The sequence below is a fragment of the Ambystoma mexicanum genome, chromosome 6q (assembly GCF_040938575.1).
Source record: "Ambystoma mexicanum isolate Mex_15411 chromosome 6q, UKY_AmexF1_1, whole genome shotgun sequence".
Lineage (NCBI taxonomy): Eukaryota > Metazoa > Chordata > Amphibia > Caudata > Ambystomatidae > Ambystoma > Ambystoma mexicanum.
Window position 1 is genome coordinate 1,014,622,796 of NC_090937.1, and position 14,912 is coordinate 1,014,637,707.

A 14,912-nucleotide genomic window follows, 5' to 3' on the forward strand; every position below is an offset into this window, starting at 1 on the left:
AGAACAAAACAGCTAATACAGTAATTTAGCAAAACAAATGAAGCATCAACTACCGAAACTTTACCTTCTCCAACAAACTGTGGCATGAAACACAAAACACTTTATAACAAAAATATTGGCTACCAGTACTGCTAACAATGGTCCTATTAATCCTGATATAGTAACACGAACCTATAGTAAAAAAAGTATTTTAGCAAAAATGTTTCACCACAGAGTCCTACAGAACCTAATAAGAAGAGGACCGAAATCATCCTCAACCCTTAAAACCTAACGTAGAAAATTAATTCTACAAGCAATCGTTGAAAGTGCAATTCTTCTCAAAAGGAAGTTGTTTATATTAGTGTTAAATAGGATGAAACCACAAACAAAACTAAGTACCAAACTACAAAATAAACGTATCAATAAACGGAATGTGAACAAAAATAACTTCTTACATATTTGTGGAGGTGAATGGAGTCACGCAACAACCACAGAACCATATTTTAATGAAGAAGCATACAAACAAACTCAAACAAACACAATTGCCATCCATAGCAGTGGACAAGGGTATGAAAAAAATCAATAATAGCATCATGGAACAAGAAGCACTGCTTAGAAAGTATCCCCTGAAAACTCAGAATTACCTCTCGATTCGACTGAACCACACTGTCCAGTGTACAAATGGCCATGCACGTCAATGTGTGGCATTCCTAACAAATCTTTCAAATCTTTACGTCAGTTCCTCAATCAGTATGTAAAAGGTAAAGACAAAATTAAAATTAAAGTGCTGCAAAATATGGATATCTGTCCAGTGCGCAAATACACAGGACTACAAGGACATTCATTAGCCTGCATTTCTGGACCTATTTGCAAAAGCACCTTCCATGATATCAAAAGGATATCAGTAGATCATTCAAATTTAAGAAATCTAGTGTATAAAATATACTATGCTAACAGTCCAGCTTCAGAATTAGCCAATTTAAATCACAGTCTTCTGCATGGTACACCCAAATATCTACAAGAAGAAATGCACTGTTTCCAGAGAAAATATTTTGGAAGTTAAAGCCACTTACAAAATGCAACAGTTCTAGAACAGACTAGCAACAATTCTGCACATAGCAACCTTCTATTACACACATACAAAAAAGAAATACTAAAATGTAAAAGTGCATCGGCTGAAATACCAAACCATGTGTGTGTGTGTTGCCGCAGAACGTTTTACAAAAGGAACACAAAAAATGTAGACACAGCATACAAAAAAGACAATGAAGATTCCAAATGTTTTGAATTAGTTCTCTACCTTTTAGCCAAAAATAAATATCAAATAAGTGAACCCCTAATATGTTGCAGTTACTGTACTACAAAACTAGACAACAACTAGACTCTTTTGCATGCTATCACAAATAATTTGGAATTGTTTCCACTACCAAAAACCCTGCAACAACTTAATTTGTATGAGAGCATCATAATTCAAACAGTTCATCCATTTCAAGCAATTATACACCTTCATCCAAAAACAGCAAAATTACCTCCCTCTGAATTGGTGAAAGGCATTCGTGGCAAAGTAGTTTATTTGCCATTAGATCTAACAGAAAATGTACACACTCTAAGAATGCAATGTTCAATAGAACATTCTTTAATTGTCTTGGTAAATGCTGTACAACAAAAGGCAAAACAATTTGGCAACAACTGGTGGACTTACATAAAGGTAAACAAGCCTGGCAATATCTAAAGGAGAATAATGATTTTAACAAGGAAATAAATATTGAAGAAAGCTTAAGGGAAACAACTGAAATAATTAAAGAGTCATCGGAAACTGGACAATTCAAACTTCTGAATCCTGCTGCAGTATACACTCTTTTGGACCAGTACACAATTCATCCATTGCATTCCAATGAAAGCATACATGATGCACTAGAAACTTACCAAATGGGGCAAACCAAAGGGTCACCAATGAGCATATGGGAAAAAAAGTATAGAAGCACGTGCTTTTCCACTGCTACTGGCAAAGGTGGAAGATACAATGATAGACCCACTCAGATTACGGCATCAGAATACCGCTCATTATGAATGTATTCGGAACATCCCAGGTTTAGACAAAATGTGGAATACATATTCCACCTACTCTTTGAAAATGAACTAGAAACCCTATGTTACGGAGTTGCAAACTTTCAAAATATGTCAGCTACGCAATTAATATAAAAAGTACAAGAAAAAGATTAGGTTTTACAATCAAGTATAACAAATCTGTTTGCAAACATGCGTGGTACAAAAGAATACTGGTTCCAACGGCACGGAGACGTATGTTGTATGAATAGAAACCTTGGACCACCGACTTGGTTTGTTACACTAAGTTGTGCAGAATATGAATGGGAAGATTTACATGAGTTTCTACGCATATCAAACAGCAACAAAACCAACATACATTTATTAAAACCTGGAGAACTTTGCTCTCTATATCAAGTTAATGTCTCAAGATATTTCCATTATCATTTCATTGCTATGCTACACTTTATTTGCAATAAAACTGTCCCACCCCTCAGAGAAGTGGAACACTTCTTTTGGAGAAAAGAATACCAAGCGAGAGGAGCACCATATATTCACATGCTTTTATGGATCAAAGGTGCACCTAAATGTGGTCACAACACTGATGCCACTGTTTTGCAGTTTATCCAAAAATATGTCACTTGTGAAATCCCTTCACAATGGACACATAGTGACCTGCATGGGCAGATTTTACAATTTCAAAGAAACAAATGTGGCAAATATTGTCGTTGCAAATATAAAACAAAGGAAAATACTACACCAAATGCCAGTTTGGTTTCCCTAGACAAGTTACATAAACAGGTGAAGTGAACAACTTCATGGCTTCAGTTCAACATAGTGTTAAAGTGAAATCACCTGAGAACACGTATGACATAAAAAGAACAGAAGAATCAAATTATATCAATGATTACAATCCAATCATTGCCCTCTTATGTAATGCAAACATAGATGTGCAGTGCATCGCAGACAATTCCACTGCTTTTGCACGATATATTACAGCCTACTTAACAAAAGCAGAAAAAACAGAGCTTCAAGACCTCTGGGATGACCTATCATCAGACAAAACACTAAGTCAGAAATTGTACAGTGTAGGCATAAAAATGCTCTCTCATAGAGAATGTAGCTCCTATGAAGCGGCAGATCGTTTAGCTGGTACTGCTTTGTACGGAAAATCAGACAACATAGTATGGCTAAGTCTTGGTCCTGCTAAATCTAGAAAAAGAGTTCTGAAATCATATGAGGACATAGAAACAATTGCCAGAAATGATCCCAACAGCCAAGACATTTAAAAAAAAAAATACTGGACACATACTATCCGAACAGGGTAGCACTTTGGAAAGCATGTGTCTATACCACATAGCTCAACACTTTGCATACAAAAATAATGTACCCGATGAAAGCAAAGGCAGATATAGAGTTACAGAATGTGAAGGCAGCTTAGTGAAACTTACCAAACGAATCTTATTTAATCATGTTAAATTGTCATTAAAAACTCCTCAACAGAATGAACTATATTACATGTCTCTCCTACAACTTTTTAAACCATGGAGAAAAGAGGAAGAGATACTAGATATCTATGACTGCTATGAAGATGCTTTCAAAGCAAATGAAAGTGCTATCACCAATGTGAACTTCACACAGTACAAAACAATGTTGCTCAATGAACAGCAACATGAAGGAGAAAGGCCCAACTAGAAAAGGACTCTTCCGACAGTAGTCAACCTTCTGTAACAGGAAGCCAAGAACCACTAGGACAACCACTAATAGTAAATGAGGCAGAATTAGCTATGACAGAAGTGGGAAACACCATGTGTCACTATCAAGAAATATATAGAAAACTTAACTGTACAACAAGCAAAACTTAACAAAGATCAGCGCACCATTTTTGAAGACGTAACAAAACATATTGCACATGGTGTACAACACGAAAATAAAGAATGTACCTGCCAAAATTACAAACCAATACTGCTGTACGTCAGTGGTAAAGCTGGTTCTGGCAAAATATTCTTAATCAAAATCATCAGTAAATTCCTTCAACAATTTACAAACAACAAACTGTCAGCTGTTGTAACTGCCCCCACAAGCTTAGCTGCCTACAACATAGGCAGTGTCATTTTACACTGATTACTACTTCTTCCAGTAGAACACCAAAACAAATTAGACTATTACAAACTTTCTGCAGAAGCTGCAATGGAACTACGCAGAGTATTTAAGCAAATGAAAATGATATTAATAGATGAAGTGAGCAAGGTCTCCAACCTAATGTTGGCTTTGATTCACCTCAGATTGCAAGAAGTACTTAAAACAAACTACAAAGAACTCTTTGCAGGGAAACACATATCGTTTTTGGAGATCTTATACAATTGACACCAGTGAAAGGTGAACCTATTTTTAAAACCTTAGGACACAAACTCTGCCGTAAAACTGTTGGCAGCATAGGAAATGTCAACCTTTGGCAATATTTCCAATACAGAGAATTAACAGAAAACATGCAGCAATCTGCAGATCTCACTTATGCCAACATCCTAAAAAGTATTAGATTTGGTGAACTATCTGAAGAAGCACAATCAATATTGAAAAACTGGCACATTCATGCACTTTATGGCGTTAATATATGTGCTACTGATGTTATGGAACAATTAGCGCACAAAAATGTCAATTGTATGGCCTTAATGCCAACTCTTGCAAGCTGTTTAAAATTCAATGAAACAATGTTAAATAAAGAAATGCAACCAATAATAGAAGTATGCGCCACTGACAAACTAGACGTACATGGTATGACACTACCCATGTGTGAGCAAGCTACAACAAGACTCAATAACTTAGAAAATTTCTCCAACACAGCTGGGTTGGAAAAAATATTAAAATTATCCTTAAATTGTAGAGTAATGCTTAAACGTAACCTTGACGTGGAGCAAGGGCTAGGTAATGGGGCACTGGGTACAGTTGTTGGCTTTCAATCATACCCACGTGACAACACCATTCAGTTTGTCAATATTTGCTTTGACAAACTTTCAGAAGTGAAAAGAATAGGGCACTCAACTGCTCAATTCCTTCTGTTCAAAGACATGTATGTACGTAGAAAACAATGTTCTCTAACTCTTGCATATGCACTCACCGTTCATAAATCCCAATTTCTTTCCCTAGACAAAGCATTGATAGATATAGGAAACACAGTCTTTAAAGAAGGCATGAGCCATGTAGCACTATCACGCTTACGTACACTTGACGGTCTATTTCTAATCAACTTTGATGCAAGTAAAGTGAACGCTGATATTCCTTGCATTTTAGAATACAATAGATTATGTTCACTCTACACCCCCATCTGAAACAATATCCTGTTCCAGAAAAAGTAAAACATGGTAAAAGAAATCTAATTCAAACAGAAATGCAACAGAAGCTGACAGCAAATCCTTCAAAGAAAACAAAAGAAGGTAAAAGTTCATCAATTACCACAAGCAAAGAAGAACCTATTAGGAAAAGTAAACCAGGTACTTCTTCAAAAAAGGAAGAGAAACTCTGAAAAAAGCACTCAGATACAGAACTAGCTGGTCCATACACATTTTCAAATGAAACTGGAGTAAGTTGCTATGCAAATGTAGCAATGAATATTCTATTTCAATTGCCACCAATTGTTAACAATATTTACTTGCACAGTACAGACCAATTGTGTTTTTGTGCAAATGTTAGTCCTTCATAGAAACACAACAAACAATCCTGACAACACGTAGAGTGTTTACGGAATAAGACAAGAATTGGACTACTGTGCTGGAATGGTGAGATTCACTATAAACTTACAAGAAGATCCATAAGTATTTCTAATGTACTTACTACAAGTACTGGAAAGCACATGCATACCTATAAATGAAAACCTCCAGATTTCATACATGTGGAAACATACATGCACTCTCTGTAGTAATGTGATACAGGAACAAATTCCAAATGAGCGATTTGTGTATATATCCATAACTAATTTTGAATCCATTCCATTTCCGCAACTTGTACAGAATGCAAACCATGGAAGATTATGTACTATGTGCAATTCAGACAATCGCTCCACCTTACTGATACAAACACATAGTAAGTACATAATACTTATATTGCTACATTATAATGCAGATGGTACCAAAAACAACTGCAAGCTCAGTGGATTCACACACGGTCAAGTGTAACTTGGAAAGAAAACCTTTACAACAGTAGGTATAATCCACCATGCAGGAGCTACAATCAATGCAGGTCACTACACTGCATACATTAAAAAGAAATGTGGATGGGTGGAATGTAATGATAGCATCATTACTCTAAAGCAGAGATTGCCAGCTAATCTTACAAATGTGTATTTAATATTCCTAAAGCCAAAATTTAATAACTAATGTGTACTTCAACATTACAAAAAAATGAAGTGAAAGACTACAGTTAGAATATGTCAACAGGTATCTAACTGCCCAAGAGTGTATAACAACCACACAGATAAATGAATACCACAGATCCGTAACAAAAAATGCACAGTTTGAATACGCCAATAGGTATCTAACTGTTGTTAAAAATAACCAACAAGGCAACAAACATAGCATTAATCACAAAGAACAAGGAAACACTCAAAGAAAGCAAAGAAATAGTTTGTAGCATAGCAATTAAAGGGTGTTTTTAATTCGACAAGGATTTTTTTTTCCCCAGACCAACACAGAAACTAAGCAAAATGCACAGTACACTGGTTTGTAAACTAAATATGATGGTAAAAAAAGCTAAACTGTCTATTATGCAATGTAATAAATCTGCTTAAAATGCAAACATTAACATGTTTTTTCTTTTATCACAGAAATTAAAAAAGTCTAGTTCCGCCAAGTACTACAGTCATGTAAGACATATTTGGATTCTGAACAAAATAAACAGTAAGTATAATTACAGTCATTTCATACATATGCAAATCTACACGGCTTGTGGAATCAGAAAATACAATATTAAGGATTTTACACCATGCAAAGAGAAATACACCACCACAAGCTTGTAAAGATTCCCAGAATCTTTATTGCAACACTGAACAGTTTACAAATCAAAGTACACAAATAGCTATTTGGCCGTCAGTACTTCACAGAGATCACCCGCAGGTTCAATGTGAGCAGTGAACAGGGATTGCTAGCTGGACATCAGCATATTTGTACAGTTTCTTCATAACGATGTCCAGCCTCCTACGAGTTAATCATGTACTGGGCTAAGGTTCGCGCCAGGTTAATTCCTATTTTACATATCTCGTGCATGTGGTTTACTTCTTAATACATTTACTAACAAATACTACTAATCTCTGGATGTGACTTTACACACTTTACACATTTGCTTCAATTCAGGTCAAACAGATGTTTTGCAAATCATGTTTAAATAGCATTATTGTTCTTGTATACTTGTAGGTTAACATCGCTGATTCAAGTAATCCCCTGATCCCTAGGTCAAGAAAGTACAATGTCTACATGACCCTAACATATATCCTGCAGGCAGGTTGGACATTAACTCGCCTACAGAGGTTGAAGAGGTTAAAGTGAAAACAAGAGGACACAGGTCGGCCATTTTACGCCACAGGGTGACTTTGCACGACAAACCAAAATGGTGGTCTAACCTAAAATGGAGGCTTGATTAATTTAAGGTCACGACCTTGCAATACAGACTTCCTCGCAAAGCGACTGGGCATAGGCCAAGAAATACAATGAAGACGAAACAATATTATATCAGTTTCGACAAACCCTCCTTTTGGCCTATGCCAAGTGCTAAACTACCTTCAATCACTTTACGACTAACTCCACATTCCAACGTCTATACACCCGAATCATTATCAGACATATCTATTGCCATTAGATCAGACTCTAGAGTTTCTTTCAACACGTACTCCTTGGAAACCTTTGCAGTGGCGTACATTTTATTTCCTAATACACTAGTTGCTTGCGTGCAACAACCCCCTAATACCAAACATATACCAGGGAGACACTGTATACAACAACAAAGGAACAGTAAACTACCCAAGATAATCAGCAGGGCCGAAAGCAACTTCCATCCCCACGACCGTAGGAGATCCCAAAACCATGTGCTAAGTTTCCAGTTTCCCTCAAGAACATGCACTTCCGAACTAAGAACATGCAGATTTTGGATTGCCCTAAAGATCGTTGGAGAGGAGTCTGGTACGTAACCGCAGCAAGCGGACTCCACTAATTTACATACTCCTCCACGCTCAGCCAGAATGACATCTAATGCCATCCGGTTTTGTTACGCTCAACTGGTTCCCACAGGGGCGCCGATCGGACCCGGACAGCTGAAGTCTGCACCAACGTGATGCGTAGTGCAGAGATGACAGTCTGGACTGGCCCGCCTAATCTTGTCTGCTGGACTCGTGGAAGTATTCTCCTGCAAGTGGGGAAAGGGATTCAGCCACCCGTGGACTTTAGTGATGGCCCCCCAACTGTTCTCGTTCTCCCCACTAATCACCTCGATATCCCCTCTTGGTAACCTCACCATATGTTTTTAAATGATGAGCTCCCCATCCTGCATGGAATGCAGGGGTGCGTAGATACCAGTTACTTCACTGGTTTGAAGGTACTGGAGGAGTTCCGGAGGAATATTGACTCCAGTGTCTATAAAGTTCAAAGAGTTCAATATGTCCGATGTTCACTCTTGTTCCATTCCCTCGTTAGGTTGCAGCTGGGTCCAAAGAATATTGCCTGGAGGCAGCTGATGGCGTTCAGGTAAGAGTCTGTATTACCAAACACTGTCCGGTAAAAGTTGCATGAGTTTAACTTGCTGTTTTCTCTCCCTTTATAGGTGCGGCATAGAAAGATGCAGCGAATTAAAGGATAATACCTACGGTGGTAAAGCAGGTAAGCATATGGTGGCAAGAGATTGTCTTTGTCGGTTTTCTCGGCTCACCTTGTTATTCCTTTGGTTTTCCCCCCAGGTGCTGGGTGTCGACGAAGAAAATGATAGAGGCAGCGCCAAGTCGAAAGATGCAGTGGACTGGTGAGTATAACGTGGTGTTGCTGCTGGCGAAGCGACGCGTGCTGAAATAATGTCCTTTCCAGGCTCGGAGATGTGCTGGGTCCGGAATCAGGTAAGGAATCAAATAATGTCCATGATCTAACCTCTTCTCCTTTCTTTTTCTTTTGTCTAGGAGCTCCGGATTCGAGGCGGGTGTGGCAGAAGACTGGATGCTGACTTGCAGACACGGTGAGCGTTACGCTGCTAGATGCAGAATAACATGAAGCATGGGCTGCTGTTCGGGTGTGGTTTAAATAGCTTGCAAAGTAGTCCCAGGTAAGAAGTTCCCCAGAACCACACCCGAGTAAAGTCTATGAGCCTGGCGCCTATGGCGTCAGGACTGATTTTTATGATGAGCCGGGCACCTAAGGCGCCGGGGCTGTTGGGGTTTTAATAAGTATCTGGATGCCTGCTCCCGGGGCTGATGGACTCGATCCGGATGCCCGGGGGTAGGCATCATGACAGGTTCTGAAGAGCTACTAATCTTATCGCTTTCTGTTCTAACGTCATATTATAGAGTATGTCAGTGGTCCGGTTGATGGTTCTCTCCAGTACTCTCGCTAGTCCACTGAGATCTTCTGAATTCATAATTAGCCCAAAAAATGGCACAAAGGATTTAATTATGTCCCCTAAATTTTGTGCTGGAGTATCCCCCTTCACATCTCGCCGTGGACGACTCTTTGAGATTTCAGCAGCACTGGCAATACATACCCCAGGTAATAGGATCCCTAAATAGCAAGTTCCTTGCCACTCCCATGGTTCCAGGCAACCATGGAAATGCCACATTACCGCAAACAAATTGACAGGTTCACCTACATACAGAGGTCTGTTCTCACTAGTCAAGTTCGCAACGTTTTCGCATTTCTCTGTATGCAGAAGGACACTGAATCGGGGCTATGGTTAACAGAATAAGATGGAGGCCTGGCATCCTTATTGCCTGTAGGAGCCATTTTGAAAGAGATCAAAGACTGAAAGGGACGAGATAATCTATCAGAGGGCCTAACAGAAGAAACGTTTGGCTTACTCCTATGAAAAAGCGAGCATCCCAGGGGCATCAAAATACGTTTTTCAAAACTATTCAGATTTGTACCATAAAAGTTCCCTCAGATGCTGTCATTCCAACGGCCAAAGAATAGTGCTCTAAGAGAAGCATAACAAGCAGTTGTCAAAGGTAAAGGATGAATGTACCAACCTAGCCCCTTATCCCCATGTTGCGGCAAATGCGAGCAGATCCAACAGTTGGTCTTATTCAAAATTGCATGAGTGGCATTCATCATTAACAAAAGAGTATTATTCTGATAGTTCCATCTATGTGAAGAATCTCTAGTTGACAAGGTATGCAATTGCACGGAAGGAGTGGGTATAACAGATAAATTTTCAACAGGTAAAAAGTCCTCTAGCGGATATGCTTCCTCCAGTTACCATAACCCAAAACCAGTAGTTACAAAAACCCAGGTATTATTACAAAAAGGCAACAATATGTTTTCGGGGTCCCTTAGACGTTTGCTCATTGTCTCTGCTAGTCACATATTTATCTAAAAGTTTGGTACGAGCAGTAGCGGGTGCAGGCATCGTAGTCTTCAATCGAAAAAAGGCCAATTGTATGTTTGCTGGCGACTCCAGTCGCGCGTCGTCTTAATGTCTTTCCCACAACCCTTAGCCAACAGAATCCTTTCGTACAGTCAGGCCAAAAGGCAAGCCCTCAAATGATTTCTCCAATTGCACAGTCAAACCGTGCCATACGTCTATTTTCTAGGAAGTAAATTATATTTCACAATTTCTGGTGCTGAAGGATCAGAAAGCAAGGTGTCGTCACTTCCCACTGGAGGTGGCGAGTGAAAGGAAATGGGATCAGAAAATGGATGATCCAGAAGTACCACTGTTGGAGAGTGCGGAGACCAGATGGCCGTTTTGTCTGGCCTTACGAACTCTGGAACGGTCTCCGATACTCTCTTGTCGGTTGTTGCTGTTTCGGGCACGTTGGTTACAGCATTGGAAAGGTATTCTGTGTCTTCTGTATCGTATGGCACGGGCTGCGGGATCCGTTTGTTGTGCGTTGCATGTATCCAATTCTTCGCCCCGCTACCCGCAATGCAGTCTGGGTGACTAGCAGGACCTGGTAGGGACCCCTCCACCGAGGTGCAAGGCAAGACGACCTTTCAAAAACTTTCGTGAGGATCCAGTCTCCTGGTCGTAGACTGTGACCGGGACCCTCGTATCGTACAGGAATGCCTCTCGCACCTTTAGTCTCTTGTTCTGTAGTGTAAAGGCAATCATGTGACGTTTCGTCACCATCAACAGTATCTTGCGGGACAGGTAAAGGTTCAGCCGGATTTAATACACAACACCTCTGAATTTGAATGTGGGGAGCAAACAAGATCAATTTGTATCTTGTCAATCGTGCAGAAGTAAGGTGTTGCGTTTGAGTTCTGTTTAATAGAACATCTACAGAGTGAGGTACCATTAGGGTTAATGCATGACCCAGGACCATTCCCTTGCTCGGTTTTACAGACGCAGCAGCAGCAGCGACAGCTCTCAAACATCTCGGCAAAGCGCATGCCACATGATCAAGGATGGATGAGAAATAGCCGCACGGTCTATTCTTCCCTCCATGTTCCTGCATTAACACAGCCAAAGCACATCCATCACGTTCATGCACATACAACACAAAGGCCTTTTCATAATTTGGAGTTCCTAAAACCGGTGCCGAACACAACGCGGTTTTGAGTAAATCAAATGCTTCTGGTGTTCCAAAGTCCATGGCAATGGCAAAGAAATGCCCTTCTTTGTCAAAGCCAGCATTGGTTTAATCGTTAACAAAAAGTTAGGGATCCACAATCTACAGTAAGAAGCCATACCTATCAGGGCTCTAACTTCCTTCTGCATATTTGGGACAGACATGCCAGAAATAGTTTTTATTCATTCAGGTGTCAACCTTCTTCCCTCCTTTGACAGGAGATAGCCTAAATAGGCTACCTCCTGGCAACAATATTGGAATTTTTTGAGTGAAGCTTTATGCCATGTTTTGCTAGATGACAAAGCAACAACATGATGCCTTCTTTACAGGCACTCTCAGAATCAGCAGCCAAGAGGAGATCATCTACATACTGTAGTAACGTGCAAGTAGTAGGCAACTCGAGAGTATCGATTTGCTCTTTCAATGCTCTGCTATAAATACTTGGACTCTCAGTGTACCCTTGTGGTGCACGAGTGAATGTGAACGAGCGTCCACCTAGGGTAAACGCGAACAAATTCCTACTATCCTTGTATATAGGAATACTGAAAAACACATTTTCGAGGTCCACAACGCGAAAGTGAGTGGCAGAAGCCGGAATCATAGTTAGTATCGTTGTTACATCAGGTACAATGGGAAACTGAGGAGCCACAATTTTGTTAATAGCACGCAAATCAATTATAAACCGAAAAGGAATCGCATTATCACCTTTTTTGTAAACCGGCAAAATCAGGCTGTTACACAAACTACCTGTAATTTCCTCAATTGCTCCACGATGTACAAAATCAGAAACCATACATTTCAAAGCCTGCTCGCCTTCAACTGAGATCTTATATTGTGGAATGCGAGGCAGTTTTACTCCATGTTTCAGAATAATTTTAACAGGTTCAATTTGAAGAATGCCCACATCATTATCATTAATTGCCCATAAGCATTCCGGAATGTTACTGAATTCTGGCGGCAAAGGTCGAGTCAAAAACTGAGAGGCGAGTGATTGCTGAGGTGAAATTGTTAACCGAACTCCGTCCGAGGAGCCATGTATTACTGCATTCAATTCCTTCAACCTATTTAACCCCAGCAAATTCTCTCCACAGTTAGTAGTAAGTAGAAATGGACACTGCTTCGTGAAGGGACCCACTGTTATCGATACCGGCAAAGAGACTGGACAAACTACAGGTGTGCCTGAAAACCCTACGGAAACGTTGGATTGCCCTGACGGTATGTTTGGAACCCGTGAATGGTCAATGGAACACTTTTGTGCTCCCGTATCTACTAAAAATAGATGCTTCCTATTTCCCACCGTCATCTTAACGTAGGGACCTTTCTGATGAATGGGAATAGGCATTGGTTCCAAATCCTGCTTCGGGCAATCCTAACGAAACAGAATGTCATCAAAAGGAAGTTCTTCAGAGAGGTATGCAGCAGAAGGATGATCAAAAATGTTCCTATTATCCACACTCGATACTTGTTTATCCTGTGAAAAAGGTTGCTGTGTTTCTGGCGTAAACTGACCTCTACCAGGGCCCTCTACACCTGGGCGACCTCTGGATCGTCTACCCATGTTCCCAAATGACCTTTGCTGCAAGGTCGGACATTGTGCGCGCCCAGTGACCTTCCTGTCGACAATAGGCACACTGGTTAATGGTTACTGGAGCCAGGGGCATAATTCTCTGTGGAACATATTGACCTCTAAATTGCATTCTACCCCCTCTAGGGCTCTTAACAATCTGTTGTAATAGTACTTTTGTTTTCAGGTCACCCTTTCTTTTTTCAAGTTTTTCCTTTTCATTATTCACACGATTTTCATAGTACTGAGCCTTGTGCAGTACTACTGATTGAGACTTCGCCTGCCAAGCGCTTTCGGAGGACATAATCTGCAACTGGATGTCAGGCAGCAATCCATGTACAAATTTGTCGACAAACAGCCTTTTCCCTGACTCTGTGCCTAAGTCTTGTCCACTGAAATCCGAAAACACTTGTTTGAACCGATTAAAGAACTCAGTAGCACCTTCAGACTTTCCTTGGACACAGACCGTAAGCTTGTCCCAAATGATTCTTTTTTCAGGAACTATGGTTTTTAATTTTACAATAATCCTATCAGGCAAAGTTAATATCACTTGAGGCGGTGTCTCGCCAGCTGGTCTTTCTCTGTCGAACCTAACCATATTATCCCATGTATCTCCTAACCCAGGTACATCATCTACAGTCCTAATCTGTTTCCACAAATCAACTGGCAGGAGTACGGGAAATAATAAATCAATATCATTTAAGGTGAATACCGATGATTGTAAGACTGACTCTATTTCTTTATAGAACCCCGTTGGATTCTTTCTTATATCAGGAATAGATTGCTTTATGGTGTTCACTTCCTGTCTCGAGAACGGGACGTGAACAAACTGCGATACATAATGTGCAGGAATGTCCATAGCGACTATACTTTGTGCAGCATCGGCCACAATCTTAACCTTTGGGACAAATGTCGGAGGGACCTCTCTCATAGGCAACTGAGAAGTAGGTAGCTTCGAACGCTTACTAAGCAACAGAGCCAAATCACGCGATAAGGCAGTCGAAAAGGTATCAATCGAAAAGGCTCTCTTATAAACACCCAACAATTCTGCGGGACAATAAATCTTTCTTTTTACACACTCATCCTGCAGGTGTTCTACCATAACCTGTATACCTTTCTTTTTCATTTCTAACGTATACTGACTATACGTGTCATATAATTCGGCTGGAGTTATCGACATATCCGAAATACATCTTATTGCATCCTTTGTACAAATTCACACTTCCTCACCTATCAATTTGCGGCGAGGAGAAAAACGTTTCTGTAAGAATACAGTGCCTAAACTATCACCATCTGCTTCTTCATTATGTAACTCTTCCAACTCCTTCCTATACACAAAAATCCTCTTGACAAGCTCATATACTTTCTCCTCAGTATCTCTAGACAACGCTAAGGTGTTCAAATCCCGTAACCCTTGTGGGAGATCTACATCGTTTAATCTATTCTGCATTATGCTCAAATGAATTCCTAGTCCTTCAATAAAAACACTTTTCTTAGGGATACTTTTTAGATTTTCGAGTGTGGAAAATTCACCACTCTCCATACAATGTTTAGCCCAAGCAATCAATT